General features: G+C 35.8%; 2 pseudogenes; one reads left to right on the plus strand and one right to left on the minus strand.

The window, feature by feature from the left end:
* Positions 1–3683: 3683 nt before the first annotated feature.
* LOC149142939 (alpha-bisabolene synthase-like) lies at positions 3684–10089 on the plus strand (annotated as a pseudogene).
* On the minus strand, positions 5586–7269 carry LOC149142940 (UBP1-associated protein 2A-like; annotated as a pseudogene).
* Positions 10090–17810: the final 7721 nt, after the last annotated feature.

Here is a 17810-nt window from a genome sequence, read left to right on the forward strand (position 1 = left end):
TAGAGAATATCTTCTCAAGTGTGGCCCATACATATATAAAATATTCTTACTTTTGAATATGGAATCACAAATCATTAGGTAAATGGACGTCTACGAGACCTTGAGATTTGCATAACTGAATATTTTACCTTCTTATCATCACAACTATTGAGACAATCTAAAAATGATAGTGTTGAAATAAGGAACCAAGATATTACTCAATAAATTAACATCTTTCTATTAGGCAATTAACCCATCCTCCCCTCTAAGTTTAAGTAAAAATTTACAAGTGGTTTTAATATAAATGATATAAGTCATTTTAGTAGGTGTGAAATATTAAAAAATGAATTATGTTTAAGTATGAATGCGCATATTTTTAGCATCATAGAAAATAGAGAACTAAATGCATTAACAGTCAAATAAAGTGGTCATTTCATTAATATGCATTTGCCTTATATTATAAGTATTAAAATAGAAAGAATTATGCTTCAAGATCATGGTTTCTGAAAAATTACCAAATAAATTACAACTTCAAAAAGCCACGGCGTCATAATGTACTAAGGTCATAAAGCCTTAATGCTTCCATGAGGGTTTTGTATGCACTTCCTTTTCACTAGATGGAACCTTCACCACTAAATCTTTTTCTTCATCCCCTTGACCTTCCAACATGTTAATCTCACCATGGATTAGCCACAAGGCATATTGAATATCATAGTTGATCCATTTGTAAATAGTTTATCCCTTAACAACATCATTAGAAGCATATTTATTGGTGAAGACTAATAATCGTATGTCAATATTCAAATGAGTCAATATTTACCTTCATGGTTAACATGTCAACCAACAATAACAAAGGAAAGATGAGGGAACATAAGGGTTATGACATGAAACATTTTTCAATGCAATAATTTTAACTACCTACAAACAAATAATATTCATTATATTCCAACGAAAATCATGATCTAATGAACTGTATATTTCTTTCTAGGGTCACTCAAACCTCAAATATACCATGTAGTAATATTCAATAAGAATTTATTGAATTGTACCTCTTCGTAGTAACATTCAATAAGAATTTATTAAATTGTACCTCTTCTCCTTTTACTTGGTTAAACCTGATATGAAAAAACTCTTTTATATCTTTAAATAAATTAATCTTAACACAAATCTCCTCCTTATACTTCCTTAAACCTGATGTGAAAAAACTCTTTTATATTTTTGAATAAATTAACCTTAACACAAATCTCCTCCTTGTACTTCCTTAAACCTGATGTGAAAAAACTCTTTTATACCTTTAAATAAATTAACCTTAACACACATCCGGTGTGAGATGTAATTTGGTTAAGATCCAGACAAATAAAGCCCCTAATAAAAATCATAATACATTCAAAAAAAATTAAAGTGACACGAGGAGATGAAAGATTTCAACCCACAATGAATAAGATAACTAGGAAAATAGAAAAAAACAAAAAAAAAAATATTCCTACAAATCCAAAAACAACACATGATGAAGTAAAGTAGTTGAAGCTTAACAACGATTTTGAATAAGAGGAACCTTAGTTAAATTGTGAGTGTGCATACCATGCCACCATATCATCCCATTGTCTAAGTAGAATTTCACCATATCATCCCATTGTCTAAGTAGAATTTCAACGGGAGCATAACTCTCAAACACGAAGATAACATGCGATTTTGAATAAAAAAAACCTTCAGATAAATTGTGGGTGTCCATACAATGTCAACCACGTGGCTCGCACACGTGATCATCATCCCTTACTATATATATGAATGTATGTAGAAGTATTTAACTCTATTTATTAAATATATTTTTGTGTAATAACATACAATGGGAATAGAAAAGATAAAATGTGATTATTATAACAAATCTTATATTTTTATAAAATATTATAAATAATCATAACTTTAATGTAAAAAGAGAATTAGTAAAATTCAAAGTGTTTTGAATTTTTTGTCCAAATAAAAATATCCCAAAAAACTTGCTTCATAAAAGGTTGATGGCATGGCGGGTGAGAGAGCGGGAGTTCATGAGTAGACGTCTATTCTGGTGGTGTTTACAAAACTCACGAGATTGGGCAATTAATAAAATGTTTTCTAATTTAATAAAATGTAATTTTTAAAAATATTTTTTATTTTTTACAATTTATTTTATTGACATTTATGATCAGTTGTCAATTTGGATATAATATTACTCAATGTCAAACGTAAATGGGTCATATCAAATTTGATTTGATTTTTATTGTGTTCATAATTGAGTGAGACATCTCATAATTAAGTTATTGTTACATTTTTTTTTTTTCAAAGGTGGAAAAATATTTATCATATTAATTAAAAATCCAAGAGTATATAGGTCACATCAGATTTTGTTTATGTTTTTATTGTATTTCATGAATGAGATATTTCATCAGTAAGTAATTGATACATTTCTTTATTCAAAAGTGACTATCAATTAATTTTTATATTAATTAAAAAATTAATATTAAAATTAACATGAAAAATGTTCAATAATTTTATAAACTAATTTTGTAATCTCGATATTAATTTATATATTTATTGTAACTAAATATGTTTACTGTTATATATTTACTAAATAAATTGAAACAAATATTACCAAAAATATATTTACAACTACATTTCAAAACATAATTACTAATTCTTTTAATATATCATAATAATAATGATCAAATAGAGTTTCACTATTATTTTAAAAGAGACACAGAGAAGGTACTATATAGTCCTTGTTTTAATTTTGTGTTTGTAATTAATATTAACGGTTTTAATATGATTTTAATTACAAAAGTTTTGATTCGGAAATATGACATCGAAGCAGAACGATTTGAGATAAATTGCCGATGATAGTTATCGCTAGAAATTTGATTTAGAAATACAACATAGTAATAAGAAAGGAAATTGTAAAGTTTGATTTGAAAATGCAGTTGTCTATAACGCGATTTTTTGAAAGTCTTTTCGACGGGTTTTTCCGGTCGAAATCTGGCAGGAATTTATTGGAATCGCAATTTTGATAGCTAGTTTCTGCACAATGAAAGTGTCCCAGGGGTTTTCCAGGGTACTGAATCCAAATATGCAGTTAAAAAACCATTTTAACTGCAACAAATCAAGATTTAACCTCAATTTCTTCTGCCGGATTCCATCACCGGAATCTCCAAAAAATCGCATTATAAACAACTCCTTAGTAGCTGGGAGAAATTAGAATTCCTAGATTTTGCTTCGAGTTGCGTGACATAGGAATAAATAAGGCCCTAGTCTAAAAATAATGGCGCGTAAAATAATTATGTACAGCCGCTCGACTTTGATTTAAAAATTCCAAAAGAAATGTTTCAATCTGGCGAGCACAAAATAATTCACAAATGGACAAACTTGGATATCCGTATAAACTCTCTCCATCATGCTCACCAAGTCTCCTTGTATTAATATTCGCGTAACCTCTTCCCTGCGCCATTTACCGAAGCAGTGACGTCAGTGACGTAATTTAAGCCTTTTTTTTCTTATTTTCCTTTTGTCCGCCTCGCCTGCAACTTGCTTCCTTCCATGATTCTATTTCTCAAATCTGGAAGCGTTGGCCCTATTATAAAGCCAAGCCCATCAATCAAAAATTTGCTTGCCATTAAAAAGTTGTCACTCAAGTTCAAATCCGTGTATCTACAAGCCAAGCCAAGCAATCAAAAATGTTTGCCATTACAACTCTGCATTTAACTCGTATTAGCGACTTCCAAGAATTTCAAATGGCTAGTGTTACTGTTGAAGCGGAAGCAGATTCTACTGTGTCTCGTAGGTTGGCCAGCAATAACTTCATCCGAAGGACGGCCAATCCTCATCCAATGTCTGGGCTTATGATTCTGTAAATTCTCATAAATCGCCTTATAATGTCAGTAAATTCTTCCTTTCATTTCAATTCACTGCACAATTTTTATGTTCAAGTTTCATGACCAAATTACTGTTTCTAGTTTCTGATCAAATGAATTATACATGACGATTACCTGTTGGGTTGTGTTAATTGAACAAGATTCTAGTTACAGAGAACGTGCGGAGGCACTTATTAGCGAGCTTTAAGGTGATGCTTGGTGCTGCGATTGGAGGTGGAGAATCAATTATTACTCCATCTGCTCATGACACAGCATGGGTAGCCAGGGTGCCTGCCATTGATGGTTCTTCTCGACTGCAATTTCCCCAAACAGTTGAATGGATTTTGAAAAATCAGTTGAAAGATGGTTCATGGGGGACTGAGTCGCACTTTCTACTGTCCGACCGCCTGCTTGCCACTCTTTCTTGTGTTCTTGTGCTCGATAAATGGAAAGTTGCGGATGTACAAGTAAAGCAGGGTAAGAGTTAATAGAATTAATTAACAATTTATAGGATTTCAGATGATCAGAAGTCTTTTTAATTAATTTATTAATGTAATCATGTACTCTTTTTGTGCATATAGAACTCGCACCAGCTTGATAATGTAATTGCCATGGATCTGGACCCTGATGTGCATGCACAAGAGAAACCTACAAGTAATAAAGGACGAAGGAGATCAAGACAGCTTAGTCACAGATTTTGAGATCACCTTTCCTTCTTTGTTTGAGAGAAGCTCAGTCTCTCCACCTCAGACTTCCTTACGACCTGCATTAGATACGTCTGCTGCAAACGAAACAGCAGAAGAGATTAACCAAGTCAGAGTTCCTCCTCCTAATCCATGTATTGTTGATTTTTCACAAATTTTTTACCATATTACTTGCCCTGCATATTCTAATAAATGGATGTTAATTTTGGTTTGCAGTCTCTCAAGGGACGAAATTAATGGCGGAGCATTGTTTTCATCTTTGGAAGGCATACCAGATATGGTTGATTGGGAAAGAATAATTGATCTTCAAAGCCAAGATGGATCTTTCTCAGGCTCACCTGCTTCTACGGCCTGCGTCTTCATCCACACTGTAACATGAAATGCCTTGAATTCTTGAACAACGTGCTCACCAAGTTTGGCAGTTATGGTATGTATTACCTGAGCCTGTCCCCACCATTTTCCGTTTACTACTTCATTTTAAAATATTGATTTATTACCCCCACCGTACTATTCCATGCCTATATCGAGTGGATCTGCACGTCTGTAAGTTTTTTGAGATACACAGATCTAGATCTGCAAAACAATAAACAAGCTTGCAAGAGAAGGAAGGAAGCGAGCAAGAATTGAGAAAAGAATGAAAAATTGATTCTACAATATTAGTTTTAGAATAAATATATAAAAGCAACTAAGTTAAGCTTAGTTGTACTGCAATAACTAAAGCTAACTAAAGCTAAGTGTGCTTTATCTTATGTTAATGTGTACATGTGCCCACATGCAAGCAATAAGTTAACTGGAGCTAATCTAGGTGCATGTACACCAACACAGCTAGTCTAAGTGCATGTACACCAACACCCCCCCTTAAGCATAACTTAGGTGAGTGTGATGCAAAATGAATGAGTTCCGGCAATACGGCCATTTTAGGTACCCATATACAATGCATAAAAAGGAGGAAAAAGGGAAAACCTAGTGGGAAGAAAACCTCCCCTCAAAATATATTACAAAAGTAGAGAAAAGACAACTGCTAGGCAGTCGTGTCTTTCACCCCGAGTGAAAAATCTGAAAAGTCTCTAGGCTGGGATGAGAAGCCGGTCTGGGGCAAAAAACCCTCATGGGGTGCATCGGGAGGACGCGGGTGGGGTAATACTACCTCCAACGCTCGTTCTGGTGGCTCTCGTGAACGCGAAGTAGACCACTTTGCCAAAGACTTGAAAGCTGACGACGTCTTTGACCAGGTGAATACGAGTATAAACTTCGATGCATACGAAGACATTCCTGTGGAGACAAGCAGAGTCCATGTACCTCCTCCTGTGAATACTTTTGCTGAAATTGATTTAGGAGAGGCCCTAAATCTGAATATCAAGAGGTGTAAGTTTGCAAAGCCGACTCCCGTGCAGAAATATGCAATACCTATTTCGTTAGCCGGCCGAGATTTAATGGCGTGCGCCCAGATCGGGTCCGGTAAGACGGCTGCATTCTGTTTTCCTATTATAGCTGGCATATTGAGGAGCAACCCATGCTGAGACCCATAAGCCCCCAAGCTCGGGTGCACTCCATACGACCCTACCGATCCAAGCGAGCTCTGAACAGATGGCGAAAACGCAGCCGCTGGGACAACGAAGATGGATTCAATGACGATGCCAAAGCAGGATTAACAGACGTGAAAAGCGAGTGATTCAGTCCAGGAAAGTTCTGGTTCTGACCAGCCAAAATAGCATTAAACGCCTGACTGAACCCGGGAGCACCACCCTGATTAAAAGGCAATGTGCTGCCAAGAACACCGTGTGCTGCCGCGGCCGATCCGAGAATCGAACCCGCACCGTGGGTCAGCGCAAGGTCATTGGGGTCCAGAGAGCCGGTAACAGGGGTATGCGTGTTCCTTTGCTTGCTACCTTCTGCTGCCCGCTTGCAGTTCATGGCATGACCTTCTACAGTTTTGTTCGGCTCCTCCAAAGCCTTCTTAGCACCCTCAACAGTCTTGTAAATGAAAAGCGCAAAACCCCTGGACTTTCCAGTCTGTTTATCAAACCCTAAGGGCCCTTCCTCGACTTCGCCGTATTTCGAAAAAAAGTTCAGCAATTTCTCCGCCGGAATATCGGCCGGAACGTTGCTCACATAGATTTTACGCCCAGTGGTCTCGGTGGGAGGGTGCGCTGGCGCCAGGCCGGCGGACGCCATCTGGCAAGCAGTCATCCTGCTATCGATTTTCTTGCTGGGCTCCTTCAGGGCTTTCTGCGCACCTTCCATGTGTTTAAAGGTCACGAATCCATAACCTTTGGATTTCCCAGTGCCTTTGTCCACGATGACAGTGCATTCTTCCAGCTCGCCGTATTGGGAGAAAACGGACTTCAAAGCCTCCGATGTAGTGTCCCAGCCAAGGCCACGGACGAAGATTTTTCTGTGCACAGGATCCTTGTCGGCAAGTTTTCGAATATTTTCTACAAGCTGCGGGTCCTTCTTGGCGTTCTCAGAGATGATGTCTATCAGCTGTTCCTTGCTGAAAGGAGCCAGCAGTTTCTTCAGGTCTTCTTCGTCTTCCTCGACTTCGGCTTCGCTGCTACCATCGGCTTCAGAGTTTTCATTTTCTTCATTTGCATGCGTAAGTAGCAAAATAGAATCTGATTGAGGAACAAAATCAGAAAATGTATACAGACGAGATTGATCATTTACCTTGCCAGATGCAATCTTCAAATTGGTTTGCATGTCATAAATGTTCACGAAATCTGGGGTAAATTCCACTTTCCTTCCGCTGCCTATGTGTGTCATCTGATACACTGAGAGAAGATTCACAGAAAGCCTTGGAATATGCAAGACATTTTCAAAACTTCCATCTTCGAATTGCACTCTTCCTTGTCTAGTTGCTACAACTGCATAATTATCCCCCACGAGAATGGGAGGACCTGAGTATGCATGTAGAGAAGAAAAGGATTCCTTTGAAGAAGCCATATGATGTGAAGCTCCTGAATCGATGATCCATTCTTGTGGTGCAGAATGAAGAGCAATCAAAGCATGCCCATTACCTCTTGGATCTGGTGCTTTTTCTCCAGACTTCTTCTTAGCATTCTCAGGAATGTGGTCTCCAAGATTGTGTTGCTGGAGTGTCTGCGCCATAAGATCTATAGTCTTCTTCATGCGTGCAGATTCAGGATGAAAACCACGGTGGCAATAATTGCACATTGATTGCCCTTTCGTTCCTTTCCTTTCCTTTGAGCCAGATGATCCATCAGGGGGTTTGGGATTTGCCTTTCCTTTTGCATGCACAGTAAGTGCATGCGCTTTGGAATTTTTAAGTGTGCCCATTTTGATGAGCTTATCTTGCTCATGCATCAAAGACTGAATAAAAGAATCCAGTGAGGGCATCTTCCAATCTGCACCAGTTGCAGATCTGACTGTGTGGAATGTAGAGACGAATACTGCATACTCTGGACCAAGTTTTGATAAAATGGAAAGAATCAACTGCTTTTCTTGCTTGGATTTGTCGATCCCGCATCCTTTCAGCTGAACCAACAAGGCTTTATACCTTGTGAAAAAATCTTGAATGTTCTCAAAGTTTCTCGAATCTAATGAGTTTAACTCATTTTCGAGAATGTGACCTTGCATTTCATCCTGTTTTCCAAACAATTCTTCCAAAATTTTCCATACTTCATTTGCAGTTGAACATGATTCAACATGAAATAGCAGTTCCGGAGAAATAGATAAACATAGGATGCCGAAGGCCTCGTCCATGCGATTGAAATATCTTGTTTTCTCCATTGACGATGTTGGTTCAACTTCCGTTCCCATGGTTATTCGAAATAAGCCTCTACTTCTGAGATGAAGTTGAATCTTTGGCTTCCATTCGAAATAATTATATGGAGTGAGAATTGCCGATTGTGGAAACTCCAATTTAGACTCCATTCTTTGTTGTTGCTTCAATCTTCTGAATCTACAAATAAAATTGCTTGTGCACTGATTACAAATCCCTGTGCTCTGATACCATGTAAGATTTTTGAGATACACAGATCTAGATCTGCAAAACAATAAACAAGCTTGCAAGAGAAGGAAGGAAGCGAGCAAGAATTGAGAAAAGAATGAAAAATTGATTCTACAATATTAGTTTTAGAATAAATACATAAAAGCAACTAAGTTAAGCTTAGTTGTACATGCAATAACTAAAGCTAAGTAAATCTAAGTGTGCTTTATCTTATGTTAATGTGTACATGTGCCACATGCAAGCAATAAGTTAATTGGAGCTAATCTAGGTGCATGTACACCAACATAACTAGTCTAAGTGCATGTACACCAACAATGCCTCCTGATCGTGGATAATGTTGAACGCCTTGGAATCGATAGACATTTTGAAAAGGAAATCAAGGAAGCTCTAGATTATGTTTACAGGTATCAATAGAAAATTATATTTTGGGAGCCTTCGAAGCCATATTTCCTCTGAAAATTCCTTGAATGTAAAATTGACGAAATCTATCGCATACAGACATTGGAATGACTGAGGAATTGGGTGGAGGAGCCTGAACCCCATAGCGGATCTTGAGACCACTGCTTTGGGATTTTGGTTGCTTCGGCTGCATCGTTACAATGTATCTCTAGGTAGGTATCAATTTTACTTAATTTTCTAAAGAGATGCTTCAAGATAATGGCAAAAGGTATGCCATGGATTTTTCAGACACATCATTAATTGTTCCATGCTCTAACATTTGAACATCGTTTTATTAACAATCATTTTCTAGAACTTCAAAGATGTTGTTGGGCAATTTTTTTGCTCGACTGGTCACTCAACAAAGATGTAGCAAGCATGTTGAGCCTTTATAGAACTTCCCAACTTGCATTCTTAGGAGAAAACACTTTGGATGAAGCTAAAAGCTCCACTATTGAATATTTGACAGAAGTTCTTGATAAAACTGAGACTTTCAGCGTATGGAACCACAGGAAAATGTTAAGCTCGCTCTCCCACGGCTTTCTGGAAACCAACTGCAGTAATTTTGGAAACCAACTTCAGTCATTTCCTTAGATTATGGAAACAAACTGCAGTTATTTCCTTAAATTATGGAAATCAACTGTAGTTAATTAATTTCTTGTTGGGAGCTTCTGGAGTGACCCATTACTCCCTTTGCAATTCTCTACCATGATCGGTTGAAAACTTGACACATAGCTAAAAGAAGCTTGATGGAAGCTTGGCTATATATACTTCTGTTTGGTCCCCAAGCTCACTAACTCAACCCCCTTCAGTTTTACACCATCAAGTTAGAGTGAGCAGAGCTTGGAAGTGCCAAACGAGATTTGGGAACAATCTGCCTGCCTCTATATAATTCTTAAGCCCCGGTCTTCTCCACTGATTTACTGCCTATGTGTTGTTTTTGGCATTCGATGTATTTTTTGTAGTTTTCTGTGTTGCTCTAGCCTGCGTGATTGGCATAGCTGCCTGCTGTTGCCTACCCTGCATTATTGCAATTATGTACGCTATGGCTGATCAGTATAGCAAAATGGTTGGAGTCTGCCAATACGATGTTTTCATTCATATGGTGGGTTGTTGAGCTTTTGCAAAGGCAGTTGATGCCAGAGGGTTCGAACTGCAGTCGAGCTCGGGATCTCGTACTGTAAAGAAGGACAGTTATATCAAGTGCGGAGGAAGAAATAAATTTGTGATCTCTGTCAGACTGGAACCTGTGACTTCCAAGAGAGAAGAGCAAGTTTCGTTTTCCAATATCCCGTACAACAACAAATTTGGGAGTGTGAGCAAGCATCAATGGTTGAAGGTATTTTTCTTCGGCATTAAAGTTTATTCCACATTAAAGTTCAAATTTAACTTTGTTAAAGTTTTCGATTGTTTTTAAGTGTTTATTCCGCATTATAGAATCGTTATTTATGTTATCATTTGGTATCAGAGCCCATCTTTTATCTCTGCCTTGGTGTTTACCATTAAAATGAGGGTTTTCTGGAGTTTCTTGATTTCGTGTGTTTTACCCGATTGAATGAGGTCTCTTGTTTCCGTCTGTTGTCGTCATTTTGTATTTTGGTCTGTCTATCAAATTAATTGTAATGAGAGTGCAATCCAAACTACGTTCGAAACCCATTTGTAAGATCTCAGGTTTCAATTTAACACCATTGTTTGGAAGATTATTTTAATTGTGAATCTCTAAATTTAAAGTCACTTGTAAAAGTACAAGCTGAGCGATTGTACAATTTGTTTTTACTTGAGTAAAAAGAGGAATATAATGAAATCAATGAGTGGCTTTATAAATAATGATTTTTTTTTGACATATAAAGAATTTTCAGAATGTACAAGGGAATTCCAGACTCTTCACTAAACACTAAAACGTAATGCATTACATAACAGATTCCCATTACAGAACCTAATTAGAGTTTTTAAGAATGTTATGCATGAATATTTTAGTTTTATTTATAAAAATTATCATTATTCTCATATCAAGTTATGTTTTTTAATATATTTTTTTATGTAAGAAATAATGTCTAGTGATCCATATAATTTTAATTGATTAGAGAATAGCCACAACATATTTAATTAAATAATATTATATATTATGATTGGTTAGGATCACATACAGATTATTTATACATTAATTGTAATTAATTATACTAAATATAATAAATTTTATCCCACAAGAGTTTTTATTATATTTATATAATTAACTAGGATAAATATTCATAACTTACCCACAGGAATTATGAATTAATAGTTTTATCATAAAGTTCAAATCTAAGATAGAATTTATATCGAACTATAAACATAATACACTCTTTAGAATTATGAATTAAGTGAATATTTTGATAAATTCTATCATAAAGAATAATTGAATCTGTTTGAATTGAAAATTTAGTCCACAGACAATTTTTATGTCATTAGATTCAATTTTAAGCATGATTTACATTGGTAAAGCATGAAATTTTATTTAGGTCTCAAATTTAATGTAAGCATGTAATATTTAATTTTATGTAGTTGTACAACCTGCAAATTTCTCTGAAATTCGTTGTGATATCCCTGAACTTAAGGGAGATAACTATAAGGTCTGGAAGGAGAGAGTTCTCCTTCATTTGGGGTGGATGGACATAGACTATGTTATTAGGAAAGATGAACCACGAGCGCTCACTAATACCATCACTGTAGCGAACATCATGCTTTATGACTGATGGGCGCAATCTAAATGCCTAAGCATATTGTTCATTAAGACTAAAATTTCAGCTGGTATTTGTGGTTCTGTTGATCAGCATGAAAAGGTCCAAGAATTGCTGAAAGCCATTGATGATCAATTCGTCACTTCAGACAAGGCACTAGCAATCACCCTAATCATGAATTTCATCCCTAAGGGTCACCAGTGTGAAAGGTGTGCGTGAGCACATCATGCAAATGAGGGACACTGTGGCTCAATTGAAGAAACTCGAGGTTGAAATATCGGAGTCCTTCTTGGTGCACTACATTCTGAACACCCTTCCACACCTATACGAACCCTTCAAAATCTCATACAACACACATAAGGATAAATGGTCAATTAATGAACTCATGACCATGTGTGTTCAAGAGGAAGAGAGTCTAGTGATGGAACCGGGAGAAAGTGCAATGCTGGCAACGCGTGGAAAGGGAAAATCTCAAGCCAATAAGAAAGGGAAAGGTAAAGTACTTCCCCAAGCCGATATCAAGAAGGATTCCAAGTGTTTATTTTGTAAAAAGAAGGGACACATGAAGAAGGAATGCGCCAAATTTCATAAATGGCTTGCGGATAAAAGTAATTCAATCTCGTTTGTTTGTTATGAATTTAATATGGTTAATGTTAATATTAACACCTGGTGGATTGATTCTGGATCAACAATTCACATTTCGAATTCCTTGCAGGGTTTGCAAAACCTAAGGAAGCCAGTGGGAAGTGAGCAAAGCATTTTATCAAGAAACAAGATGGGCTCGCATGTGAAAGATATAGGAACATGCTATTTAACTTTAAGTAGTGGCTTTGTTTTATAATTAGAAAATACCTTTTATGTTCCAAGTTTTTCTAGAAACTTGATTTCAGTTTCAAGGCTTGTACCTGTTGGGAATGGTATTTTATCTAATGGTCTTTACTGCATTAATTTACAAAACAATGTCACTTATGATTCAATGCATGTTCACACTGGAACTAAAAGATGCATTATAAATGAAAATTCCTCTAAATTATGGCACCAGGGACTAGGTCATATCTCCATAGAAAGAATTAAGAGATTGGTAAATGAAGGGGTACTTAATACTTTTTATTTTACTGATTTTGAGACTTGTGTGGACTGCATAAATGGAAAGTAGACCAACAAGTCAAAGAAAGGTGCCAATAGGAGTTCGAACATATTAGAGATCATACATACTGATATATGTAGTCCAGACATGGACTCACATGGTCAGAGATACTTCATCTCCTTTATAGATGATTACTCACAATATATGTATCTCTACATGCTTCATTAAAAGAGCGAAGCATTAGGTGCCTTTAAGACCTTTAAGGCTGAAGTAGAAAAACAATGTGGCAAGAAAATTAAGATCATGAGATCAAATAGAGGTGGAGAATATTATGGTAGATACACAGAAGATGGACAAGCACCTGGGCCATTTGTAAAATTTCTTCAAGAGCATGGGATTGTTGCCCAATACACCATGCCTGGTTCACCCGACCAGAATGGTGTAGCAGAGAAAAGAAACTGAACATTATTGGACATGGTGCGGAGTATGCTTAGCAGCTCAAAACTTCCTAAATCCTTGTGGACTGAAGCACTTAAGACGACAGTGTATATATTAAACCGAGTTCCAACCAAGGTTGTTCCTAAAACGCCATTTGAATTATGGAAAGGTTGGAAACCGAGTTTGCAACATATGAGCATTTGGGGATGCCCGTCTGAAGTGAGAATATATAATCCAATCCCATGCTCTTTATGTTACTGGATGGTTAATAAATGCATGGGATAACAAGTGTTGTTTCATCTATCTTGAGAGGGATTTGAGCCTTCTAGGTTATTCTCACATGAATTTTGAGGGTTTATGATCGGATAGGCATTCATTACCTATAGCTTATATGTTTTCCATTTGTTTGACAAGATGTATATCTTGCATTAGACATGTATCGGTCAATATCTTTGTCAAGTTTTGATTGTTTAGCATTGTTATCATCATTGTCACGATTCTAGAATGTTTCAGGCAGTTCTGGATAGCGTTCTGGAATCTATCCTAAAAAAGTGGCATAGATCGCGTGAACGGATGCATTGAACTAAGGAATTTGTGTCATAACTGCATGTAGGCAGGTTTATGGGTGTGGTTGGAGCCTCATAAATGCATGCACAAAGTGTCAAGGGCTTGATTGGGGTGTTAAGTCAGTGAAAAAGAGTTCCAACTTAGGGATTGATCACTTGGGATGGTTGATAGGATTTTGAGTGATCTGTAGTCACTAAGGGATGCCAATAAGTTGTTGATTTGTAGTACCCACTTCCATCACTGGAATTTGGAGATTAGGTCATGTCATAGTAGCAATCAGCTCATGTTTACCCTGGAGATCTTGTTAAAGTGAGTAAATGTAGGAGGGGGCATTACACCATTAATAAAATTCAAAATACATAGCATTGTAGTATTCAAAAATGTATCTCAATACACAATTCATAATATATATTCTTGGATCTAATATTCATATTGAAATGAAACTGTTGTGGTAGGAGTTATCAACGCATCGGTTAATGGAAGAGAGAGTCATGAATTCTAGAAAATGTTGGTGTTGCATGTGCCTTGGATGGAAGGTTTTCCTCTTTGCAAACGGAAATTTGTGGATGTAGAGTGTCAAGCTTCTTCCAATCCAATTACCTAAAAAGAAGGAAATTGTAATTATAGGAATCAATCCTAGACAAAGATGGCATGGAGGTAGTCACTCAATTTTTGAAGCATGTAGAGAGACTGCCATATGACACATAATATTCTAGCTTTATTTTTTGGAAGAATTCGTTGAGTGCAAGACTAACAAACAATGGAGTCTCACCAAAATGGTATTAATCGAGGAAGGTAGGAATAACAATAGAATTTTCCACAAAATGAGTGGCTCAAATTAGAGCAGGGTCATAATTCACTCATGATGCCTAAAATCATCATAAATAACAAAAGAAAAAAATCATTTTATTTCATCATAAATAAAACAAATCATCAATGAATTATCTCACCATGAATGTCTCCCTCAATGATGTATATTCATTAGCGGGATGGTACAGTTGGTTTTACAACCTGCATAGATGCAACATCTACTATTGCATCCACTAAAATATCATCATGTGTTTATGGTCAAGGGACAAAATGGGAGCTATCTAGAGAAACAATCGGATATGGAACAATGGTAGTTGAAATGGGGTGGGGGGGGGCAAAGGGAAAATGGAGTTCGGAGGGTATTGGTGGTGCTACCATATGGCCTATGGATGTAGCCCTTGTGGGTAGATGGGATGGAAAATGTGGTGGTGATAAATGATGATAAACAACCTTGGGTCGTACTAATTATTGAAGCTTCCAAGTCGAGGTACACTACAGATCAAACATTGTTGAAATGTGATGATTATGATGGATAACTAGTGGGAAAATAGTGGATGGTGGTGAATGATATGTAGTGGTAAGAATGGAAAAATGAGAAAACAAAAGAACATGTATATACATTTTCAATATTTCAAACATTAAACCAAAATAAAATATTGAAATCAAAATTTAAACCAAATCTAATTTGACACATGACACCTAGAAAGAGGAACATATGTCTACCCCAGGTGGGGTTGGCTCCTCACCTAGTGTCATTTGTAGTCTATAAAAAAATTAAACAAACACTAAAATTATACCCAACCTAAAATAATATATACTTTGGAGTAAAAATATGACAAGTTTTTGCAAGGAGGGATAGTTTTAATTCAATATAGTTGACTATGTAGTATACAAAATGAGTAAGCAATGTCAACTGCAATATTAGTGGCAGAAACTAGCAATAATGCATATCTAGGGGTGGGAGGTGATATATATATATATATATATATATATATATATATATAGTAATATATATATATATATATATATATATATAGTTTGAAGTTGTTATACCCTCATAAGACCCCTCCCACCACTAAATATGCATTAGTGCTAGTTTCTGCCACTAATATTGCAGTTGACGTTGCTTACTCATTTTGTGTACTGCATAGTCAACTATAGTGAATTAAAACTATCCCTCCTTGCAAAAATTTGGCGTGTTTTTACTTCATAATATATATTCTTTTAGGTTGGGTATAATTGTAGTGCTTGTTTAATTTTTTTATAGACTACGATGACACTAGGTGAGGAGCCAGCCCCACCTGGGAAGAGGAACAGATGTCCACCCTAGGTGGGGTTGGCTCCTCACCTAATTTCATCGTAGTCTATAAAAAAAATTAAATAGACACTACAATTTTACCCAACCTAAAATAATATATATTATGTAGTAAAAGCATGCCAAATTTGTGTCTAGTCAATTTAACGTCTTAAATTTCTCTACATAAATTATCAATCCGGGTATCTTAAACTGATGAAGTGTGGTGCACCATATGTGCTTAGTTAACCTTTTTCTTACTTCGTTGTTTTATAGATTTTATTTTGTTTTGGGGTTTTGTTCTTGTTGATCTCCTAAAGTATCTAATTCAAATGGAAATCCTATTCTAAGGTCTTAAGAATACTTTTAAAGGTCAAGTATGGATGTAGATTTCAAGACAAGGTCTATGTCCCTAATGGTAGCTTCCAAAACTTAGCACTTCAAAAGATCTTAAAACATGTTATTGATGGAATTAGTACTTAAACAAAAGTGTAAGTATGTAGCTACTTTAATCAAGCAAAAGATGAAATACTGATCATGAAATCATTGTCTCTGTTGCTTGTCTAAATACGTAAATAAAAGTTAAGCTATTACACTCAAACAAACAAAAACTGCAAACCAATAAAAAGTAAAATCAAATCACATCAATTCATAGACTGACCCCTCTCCAGTTAGTCTCGCTATGGCTTTCGGAGGTAATCATCAAAAAATTGAGCAATCTAATATCTAATTGCAGAAAAGTAAACTTAAAATCAAATCACATCAATTCATAGTCTAACCCCTCGCTAGTTAGTCTCACTATGGCTTTCAGAGGTAATCATCAACAACTTGAGCAATCTGATATCTAATTGCAGAAAAGTAAACTTAAAGTCAAATCACATCAATTCATAGTCTGACCCCTCGCCAGTTAGTCTCGCTATGGCTTTTAGAGGTAATCATCAATAACTTGAGCAATTTGATATCTAAACTAACTAACAAAGAAAATGAATAGGACTGAAATCAAAGCATAACTGAAATTGAAAAACTAAAAAAAGAAAAATTCAGCAGAGAGGTAAATCTCATGTCACTATTTGATGCAAAAACATGTAAATAAAAACTAATCTACAATCAACCGGTTGAACACACTTACATGAATTAAAATTGCACGAATGGAAAATCTAATCTATCAAACTTGAAAGCAATCAAATGACGTAATGAAATCAAAGAGAAATTACAAAATGAAATCTACTCTACCTTACATTCTAATATGCTCAATGACATCTACTTCACATTTTCTTCCATGTTGAGAACATCAAAGCTTTATTCAAATTCTTCAAAATTATGAAGTACAACAAAGCTCTCCAAAGCTTTCAAAAGCCATCAAGGAAGAACTACAAACTCCAAGCTAAATAACTAAAAGCTAAGCCAAGCTAAAAAATGAAGGAGAGAGATTTCCTATTTATACAAAAAGATGAGAAGCCATCTCATTAATGAGAGTCCATGAATCTCTCCCTCTACCTCTAGAGTCTTAATCAAAATAGGAACTGATAAGACACATGTCTTCTTAGAGTTACAATGTAATTAGGAGATGTGACACATATCCTCATGATCCCATGGTTCTTTCTACTCAAATTCGAATTTGGCCTTAGAGTGCCACATAAGTGTCTTGTAGAAGCCTCCTTTCAACCTACACATGTCAACAATCTCAATCCATTTGTTAGTTATAAACATACTTACATTATTTTCTAATTTTTAACCACAAATTCACTTAAAAAGGCTAAGAATTAATAAAGTTTGGAAAAACATAAATGTGGCCCAATGATAATGAAAGTGGGACGAATGTACTGACATAGTAGTGAAATGGAGGTGAAATGGAGGTGATATAATGGACATAATAGTGAAAGTGTAATGGAAATAAATGACATTTTCACGACCCAACAATTTGT

The sequence above is a fragment of the Pinus tabuliformis genome, chromosome X (assembly GCF_031772625.1).
Source record: "Pinus tabuliformis cultivar Carrire ecotype Pingquan chromosome X, CPIR1, whole genome shotgun sequence".
Lineage (NCBI taxonomy): Eukaryota > Viridiplantae > Streptophyta > Pinopsida > Pinales > Pinaceae > Pinus > Pinus tabuliformis.